The following is an 8308-nucleotide window of genomic DNA, read 5'->3' as shown; positions in this document are numbered from 1 at the left end:
GCTCCGCTCTCCCCGCGCTCGGTCGGGCCCCGGCATCGCTCCTGTCCGCAGCCGCTCCGCGCGGTGGGGCCCGGCCCGGCTCTCCCCTCTGACCCAGGACCTCTCGGGGCTTTTTGTTCCGCGGCCGCTCGGGAGGGGTGGGCAGAACCTCGCAGAGAGGCCCGGCGCCGGGCGGGCAGTGGGCTTCGGGGGCTGCCGGGGGCGGCCCGGGCCCTCCCGGTTCCGCAGCCCTCCTCCTCCTCCTCCTTTTGCTCGCCGAGTCTCCCTTTTGTGTGAATTTACGGGGTGAGGCTTCAGTGATCCCCCCCCGCAAATTTGCATTTAAATAGCGACATCAAGCGATTCGCGTGCCACACACCAGTGGGCTCCCAGATGTCGCTCAGATGGCCGCAGCCCAGCTGTCCCCCGAGCCGGGCCGAGCGCTCCCGACCCCCGCGGCCCCCGCGCCCCGGGTACCGCCCGCCGCGCCCGGCCCGGGGCCACCTCCCCCCCCCCCCCACTCCCCCCCGGCCGCAATAAATCACCTCCGCGGATCCCTTCCTCCTCTCGCATATAATAACACATAATCACGTACTGTACATGGATCGCGCAGATTAAAATTGATAGCCTCATTTCCACAGCTGTTATAGGATTCTCCTAAACTTTATTATTATTATTATTTTTTGGTGGTGGTGTTCCTCGGGACAATCCTCTCGGGACTATTATCGTAATTATTGCACTTTTTTTTTTTTTTTTTTTTAAACTTCATTTCCACACTTCCCCCCCCAGCTCCCCCCTTTCCTTCTCCCCCCCCTCCACCCCCCTCCCCCGCCGCTTTTCGAGGGTTTCCATCACACAGCAAGGAGCCCCGCGTGGATTTGCCCACGCGGACCCTCGGGGGCTCTCCCCGCTCCTCTCCCTCCGACCCGGCCCGGCTCCGCACCCCCGGTCCCGCTGGGGGGGGGCACCGACCCGCACTGCGCTGCGCGGCGCTCCTGTGGGGGTACGGCGGGGCCCGCGCAGCGCCCGCGCAACTCTCAGACTTTTACTGTTCGAAGGCGCCGCTGTTATTAACGCGCTGGGTTACATAGGTGTAACTGACGCCCGCTTGAACCGAAACAAATCTCAGCTAACTCTCGTTTCCTGTGTCCCGGAGCAGTGATAAATGGGTATTTTCGGGTATTTTCAGTAACAGCGGAGGATGCCCAGGTACGGCCGCTCCGCTTTCGGGGGGCGGGGGCTGGCCGCTGACAGGCACCTCCAGATATACATGCGAAGGGGAACGCGTTGCGGACGAGGCAACGACGGCGGGGTCCCCGGCGGCCGCTCCGCCCGGCCCCGCGCAACCTGCTCCCGGCGCCTGGAGGCGCGCAGCGGGCGCGCAGGGCTGGGATCGCACCTCCGTTTGGCCTCCTGTCAGTCCGCTTCTCGTCTCCGTCTCCCGGCTCGGGCCAACTTCGGAACTTGGCTGAAATTTCAATTCTCGATCACCCCGCGCCCTGAGAAAGGCCGAGGGGGAGCCGAGCTCCCTGCGTAGGCGCACACATCCGCGCCCCGAGCGGGGCCATCCGACGGGTGCGGGCAGCCCGCCGTCCCGCTGCGCGCCCCGCGAGGCAGAAGCCGGGCACTGCGGAGCCCCTGGGCTCGGCCCAGGCCTCGAGCTGCGCGGGCGCGGCGCAGGACTCGCGGGGGACGCTACCTCTGTCCCTCCCCGGTCCTTTCGGGCAGCTCTGCCCGAGTCACTCTACCCCTACCCCGCTCCCTTCCAGCGGCCTTGCGCTGTCTTTGCGCGACCCTTGGCCGGGCTGCGCGGCGGGGGGAGCGGCACAGAGCCCGCTCGGCGGTGCGGAGCCGTTCTGCTGAAGGTACCGCTCGGCACTGCGCTGTTCCAGGAGCGCTTTCACCCCCCGCGCCCCCGATATTGTTAAAGGAAGAATTAGTTCCCGACAGAACAAGGCTGAAAGTTGCCCCGTATCCGCACGGCGGGCGCCTCACGGAGATGCTCCTCTGCGGGCACCGCCCGGCTGCGGCCCGCTCCCAACGCTGCTCCGCCGGGGCCGCCCCCGCGGTGCGGTGCGGTGCGGTGCGGAGCGTGGGGGGCTGCAGCCGGACGGCTCCTCCCGCGCCGCGAGAACAATACGAAGGGAGTGCGACTGAACAAACAAGGATCGATCAGATAATTTCAGATATTATAATTGGCTTTAATTAAACACACTTCGTTCTAATTAACTCTGAAATTTTAGCATGCTTTGGGACGTTGGTGTCTGATTTGATATTGTCAGTCCAGATGTCCTAATAAAATTCAATCCTCCACTCAAGACTTCAATATTCACTAAGAACAAAATGCAAATTAAATGTAAAACCTAAAGTATCGCCAAAGGTATAATCAAGAAAGGTGTCTCAAAACTTCTCACTTTTTATTACGCAGTAGTTAGAAAATGCAGATTACATCCTAACAAGACCTCAGCTGAATAATATAAAGCTTAACTCTTTCCTGGTCAAGGCTCGCTCTCCCCGGCGCTCTGCCCTGAAGGGATTCGGAGCGGCAGATGCCAACGCGCAGCGGGACCGGCGCTCCGCGGGCCGCGTCCCCTCGGGCTGTGCCCGCTGCTGAGCGGAGCTTTGGGCTGCAGCGCTGCCCCGGCGGGGAGAGGCGGGCACCGAGCTCCGGGCACCGGGCAGCCGCCACCCTCGGGGGACAGAGAGGGAGGATGCCCCAGAGCGCACCGCTGCCCCGCTCGACCCTCGCCAGCCTCCGTGGTCCCTCTCAACCCTAAAGAGCTGCGGGGCTGCCCCGCTCCGGGAGCTCCCGGGGCTCGGGCAGCGCTGCGCGGATCTTTCAGTCGAGCCCCGGCTCTGGCGGAGCGCTGCGCGGCGCGCAGAGAGGAGCGAGCGGGACTAGGGGAGAAGGGCCGTTCCCGCATTAAACGATCGTATGTTTTCCATGCTAATGGAGTCACTTAACGCTGTTGCTAATTTAACTTTTTCAAAAGGCCACAGCGTGGCGATTTGCATTTTCTTTAGGATATTGAAACAGGGAAAACTGCTGGGCGGTGAGGCTGCCCAGAGCGTAGCTGGGGGCCATGCAGAAATAAAAACAGAGGAAGAAAAGAAGAAAGAAAGAAACTGCCTTCTCTTCTAGACTATTAATAAGCAATTTGTCCCGCTGAAATTTACATTGCAAAGACAAACGCGTCGGGCGCCCGGCTGCTGCCCGGCCCCACTGTGCGGATCGGGCACCCCGCACCCCGCACCGCCCCGCCGGATCCCCCCGGGCAGCGCTGCCGCTCCGCCCGGCCCGCACCGCCCCGCGCACTTCCGAGCGCCCCGCGCAGCACCGCGCCCGCTTTGGGCCGACAACAAGTGCTGGAGCGGAGCTTCCCCCGCGCATCTCCGCTCCGAGCTGCTGTAGCGTGGGGACCGTGTGCCATCTACAGGACAGTCTGCTCCCAGCCTGCGAGCCGCCTCGCTCTCCGCGCACACTGATGATCGCCGTTTGAACTTCGGAGCGTCAGATTAAAAAACTTCGCGGATAATAAAGGGCTGCGGCGCTGCCCGCGAGTTTTTAAGGCGTTAGACGAAAAGATATGAAATGTAAAGATAATGCGATTTGATTTGTTAGTCTAACTCCGCGATTTGAGAGTTGATGTCCCCACAGACCGGGCTCGCTTTTTCCCTTTATTTATTTTTATTAAAACATCAATCTACTTCGGAGCTGAGTGAACTCCGTTTCACCTAGAGAACATAAAATTCTCCATCCCAAGGAAATAAGCACCTTTCATAAATCAGCGGTATTCCTGACAGATCGATCAATTTTTGGTTGTTAATCCGAAAGGAGGAGTTTTAATTGCTTCCTCCGTTTGCAGCCCGGGCACCTCGGCCGGCGGCTCCGGCGGCGCCCGGCTCCGCTTTTGTGCTGAATGGAGGGGAAAAAAAAACCCGGAGACGCGGCCGAGACCCGCGCGGCACCGCGCAACCTGCGCGCAGGACGGGAGCGAGGAGCGGCGAGGCGGGACGCGTGCGGGCGCGCACCCCCCGCGGTCTCCACGCGTAGCCCATCCCAGGTAAGCGGGTCCCCGCCGCCGCCCCCCGCCCGCCGCTCTCCGTCTCCTCGCAGCGCGCAAAAGGTGCGCACCCCGGCGCGCAGCGGGAGCGAGCCCCGCGCTTACCTTGGGCGGCCAACGGGGCCGGGCAGAGCTTTTCCCAGGGAAAGTCCCGACCCGCGCGGAGGGCACTGTTTATTGAGGAGGGGAACGGCGGAGGAGTGCGTGCGCTCTGCGCGCTTTACCACCACACTTACGGCCGAGCCTCGCTGGGGCACGGCGCTGCGCGGAGCGCAGCAGTGCGCAAGCGCCCCCCCCGCGCTGCGCGGGCGGGAGGCGGGCGGGGGGCGCGGGGGACCCGCGGGGGTGGAAACGGCGGCCTCGCCCCGGCCCCTCCCGGCCCCGCCCGGCCGCTGGGAGCTGCGCCACGGCGCAGCGGAGCCCTGCGCTGCCCGGCGGTGCGCGGTTCTCACGGCGCAGCGCTTTGGGAACGCAACAGTTTTCTCCTCCGGTGCCCGCCGTGCGCGACGCGGGGGGGAAATGCCGGAGCTGCGAGTCCCCCACCGACACCGCGGGTTCGACGGCGGTAAGGCAGCCGGCCCGGCCCGGCCCGCACGGAGGGAGCGGTGCCCGCACTGTGCCGCGTTAACAGAGACGGGGTTTCAAGAAACTTTGCGGCTGCGTGAATGTTTGGTTTTGGAACGCGTGTGCTGGAACCGCACCGCAGCCATGGGGATCCCACTGGTCAGGAGCAATTCTGTTCTGTTTATTTCTGCTTTTCTTCCCTCCCTCCTGCAGCTCAGCTCAAGGACTCGTGCGGCATTGGTTCGTTTCGAGGAGGGACAGCTGCAGTGAGACTCGGAGCCCTGCTCACACAGATGCTTTCTAGTGATGCAGCACCGCTGTAAGTGATGTGAAGTTACAAGATGTGAAGGTATTTAGGAAAAAAAAAACAAAAAACAAAACAACAACAACAACAAAAACACCCAAAAAACTGTTTCCAAGTCAGGTGGATTCCTATAGTGAAGGGCAGTTCAGGAATGGAGCTACATGTATTAAAAATAAGCCCATCAATGCTGACCTTGGTTGTACATTCAGATAACATTCCCTTTTGGGTTTGTTCTGCCGGCAGCTACTTTCTGGTTGGGTTTAATTTGTGCAGACATTCACCTGTGGAGGTCGGGCAGGCTTTGGTGCTGCCCAGCCCTCAGCATCTGTATGCAGCTGTACGCAGTGCTGGGGCTGTCCTGCTGTGTCTGAGGGTGTGGGCTGGAGAACTTTGGGTGCTCTTCCAATGGGTTCCATTCCTACAGCGATGCTCGGAAAACTGCAAGCACTTCTTCAAAAGCCTCCCCAAGCAGAAAGGGAAAAAGGGCTTCTGCAGCCTCTGAAAACAGCATGAACATGGGGAACACTGGGCCTGAGCCCTGGCAACTTCACCTAACCTGGCACCACATCATAAACCCAGCAGCACTCTGTTAAAAACCACTGGGGGATCTGCTCTCACTGCAGGGTGAGTGTTTTTTGCACAGAGGTGGAAACGTTCCTGGTTAAGAAGTCCCACTCTGTCCACGCTGTGGTTCTCAGAGCATCCCTCCATGGGGCGGTGCGTGGCTGCCTCTGCTCTCCCAAAACTTCCAGACCCAGGGAAGGGCCATGCAGTGCAATGGTGTACAAATCAACAGGGGCACTGCTGCGAGGAGCACAACTGACCCATTGTTAACATGTAAAAAAAATCATCTATTTTTCACACCCTGGTTGTGCTTTGCAGGACAAATAAAAAAAAAGAAAACTTGATTGTGCCAGAGCCTTTGAGATCAGCGGCGCGAATACAAAGCAGGAGGCGATCGAGCAGCATCAGGTGCTTAAAACACCAAAATCCCATCTCTGTGCTCAGCCCCCCTTGGGCAGAGGGCGCTGTGTGCGTGGCTGTGCCCTGTGTGCCCGCATGGCACCGCCTGCAGCCCTGGCATCCCTCACTCCTGGATTAAATTACAGCGCTGTGGGACTGCTGTCTAACGGCAGCTACTTAAGTTATTAGAGTAGAACTGTGACAACATCTTGGTGCTCCTTATCTCTTTATTCTTAGCTCACTTTTTAGCGCGCTGTGCACTCTATCAGCAGTTTTCATTCCTCCTCCTTTAATCTTACCTCCAGCCTTCAGTGTGCTCCAATGGCTCCTTTCAGCAGTGAGGCACTGAGGCTCCCGGCTCCAGCTCTGCAGGGACGCCTCCAGAAGCAGTGGTGACGTTTCCCCATGGTATAAGCACCTTACCATTGCAGTTTCATTCTTCCATCAGCCTGGAGGCATCTTGTCTGCTCTCAAATCAGGGCATCCCTCACGGCTGCAGCTCTTTTTCTAGTGGACGCTCCGTAACCACATCTCAGTGCCAAACACTTCACCAAACACTCACAGCTCCACAAATTTGCCTTGTGGTTGGGAGGCTGAATCCAGGCAGCAGTGCTGGTGAAGCTTCAGGTGTAGTTCTGTGGTAAGGAATGTAGTCATGGACCCAGCATGCCACCAGCACGACGCTCATGTGCCTCTAAACAATCTCTGGGCAGCACCCAGTGCATTAGCAAAGCTAGTTTGTCTGTTCATGAAGGTGGATAGTGATAGGAGAAGGGGGAATGGTTTTAAACTGAGACAGGGGAGGTTGAGGTTGGATATGAGGAGGAAGTTTTTCCCCCAGAGGGCGGTGAGGCACTGGCACAGGTTGCCCAAGGAGGCTGTGGATGCCCCATCCCTGCAGGCATTCAAGGCCAGACTGGATGTGGCTCTGGGCAGCCTGGGCTGCTGGTTGGTGACCTGCACACAGCAGGGGGTTGGAGCTGGATGAGCACTGTGCTCCTTTGCAACCCAGGCTGTTCTGTGATTTTATGATAGGAGGACTGGAGATTCAGACCAGGATTATCTATTGAGCACCATGCATGAAGATCCTGTTTTCCATCATCACAAAGTCGTTTTCCTCACGTGCTGAAATCTCTCCCAGTCATTCTTTTCTTCGTGTAGAAAAGAGAAAGTGAGTAAAGTATGGTGATAGAAAAGGTCACACCCTCAAAGCCATAAAAAAGGTAATGTCACCTCCTCCAGTGCTGGGGGTTAAATACTTGAGTGGGAAGTGTCAGGGATGTGAGAGGACACAGGCTGGAGATGCAGCCCTTCTGCATGGAGTGCCAAGCTGCAGTCCCCCAGCTCTGAGCTATGGGGCAGGAGGTCACCTGTGTGGTGGCTGCCAGCTCCTGGGAAACGTGGCAGTGGGGCCCAGGCTTTGCTGCTGTAAAAATATTACAGCCCACTGATGGAGACGGGTGGGATGAAGGAAGAGAATGTGAGCATAATAAAAAAATAAACAAGAGCAGTGAGAGTATTGCATGTAAGTATTGCTAGCAGGGCTCAAGCAGCAGGCTCTGCTGGAAATCGTCTTAGGCACCGCAATACAAAAGCGCTTTCTTTTTAGAAGGAAAACAACCTAATCAGGACATATTTGCATGGCAATGTACTCGTAGGGAGAGTAAGCTGGAGTTATCTTCTTCAATTATGTGTGCTTGTCCTAGAGAGGGATGCAAATAATAAATATAATGCAGTGATTTCCATATGTGTATCCTAGCTGAGAACCCAGCTCACACACCGAGTCGCACGTGATGCACAGGAAGGAGAAGAGAAGAACACTGTGAGCATTCCTGAGTGCTCGTGGGCATGAAGTGCTGTCTGGCACCCAATATTCCAAAGGGGCATTGAGACAAACCTGTGTGTGGTAGAAGTGCCCCCTGGTCTTGTGATGGGAGGAGGGACACTGCAGAGAAATGAGCTTGGGCTGAATAAAAGCAGCAAATAAAGCAGGAAGTGAGGCGAAGAATGATGCGGGCCTTCACTTCTTTCAAGGTAAAATCACTGGTCCCAGGTGTCAGCACCTCATAGACCTGCATAGATGTGTTTTGAACCCACTGAATTATAGATCTGAGTGGGTTTTTACGTGTGTGCTTTGTTTGGGGTGGAATTTTATCTGCTTTCTGTTTATCTCTATTGCACTACAAGCAACAGCTCTGCTTCGCTGGCTGAATCTGCTTTATAATCAGATGCTGCATTTCTATAAGGCACAAAATGTTTAGCTGACCTTTTATGGAGGAAGATTACAGAAGAGAGATTAAAGAGCTGATTTATTACTTATTGCTTCTATTTTCTGTGCTGGAGAAATTTAAACGTGAATTAAGATACATTCTCCAGAACAACCCCCTCTGCCCAGCTGCAGTGCACCAGCACAGAACTGAAGCTGGCCACCACA

The sequence above is a fragment of the Tympanuchus pallidicinctus genome, unplaced genomic scaffold, assembly GCF_026119805.1.
Source record: "Tympanuchus pallidicinctus isolate F22 unplaced genomic scaffold, pur_lepc_1.0 scaffold16, whole genome shotgun sequence".
Classification (NCBI taxonomy): Eukaryota; Metazoa; Chordata; class Aves; order Galliformes; family Phasianidae; genus Tympanuchus; species Tympanuchus pallidicinctus.
Note: the sequence above shows the minus strand (reverse complement) of the source record.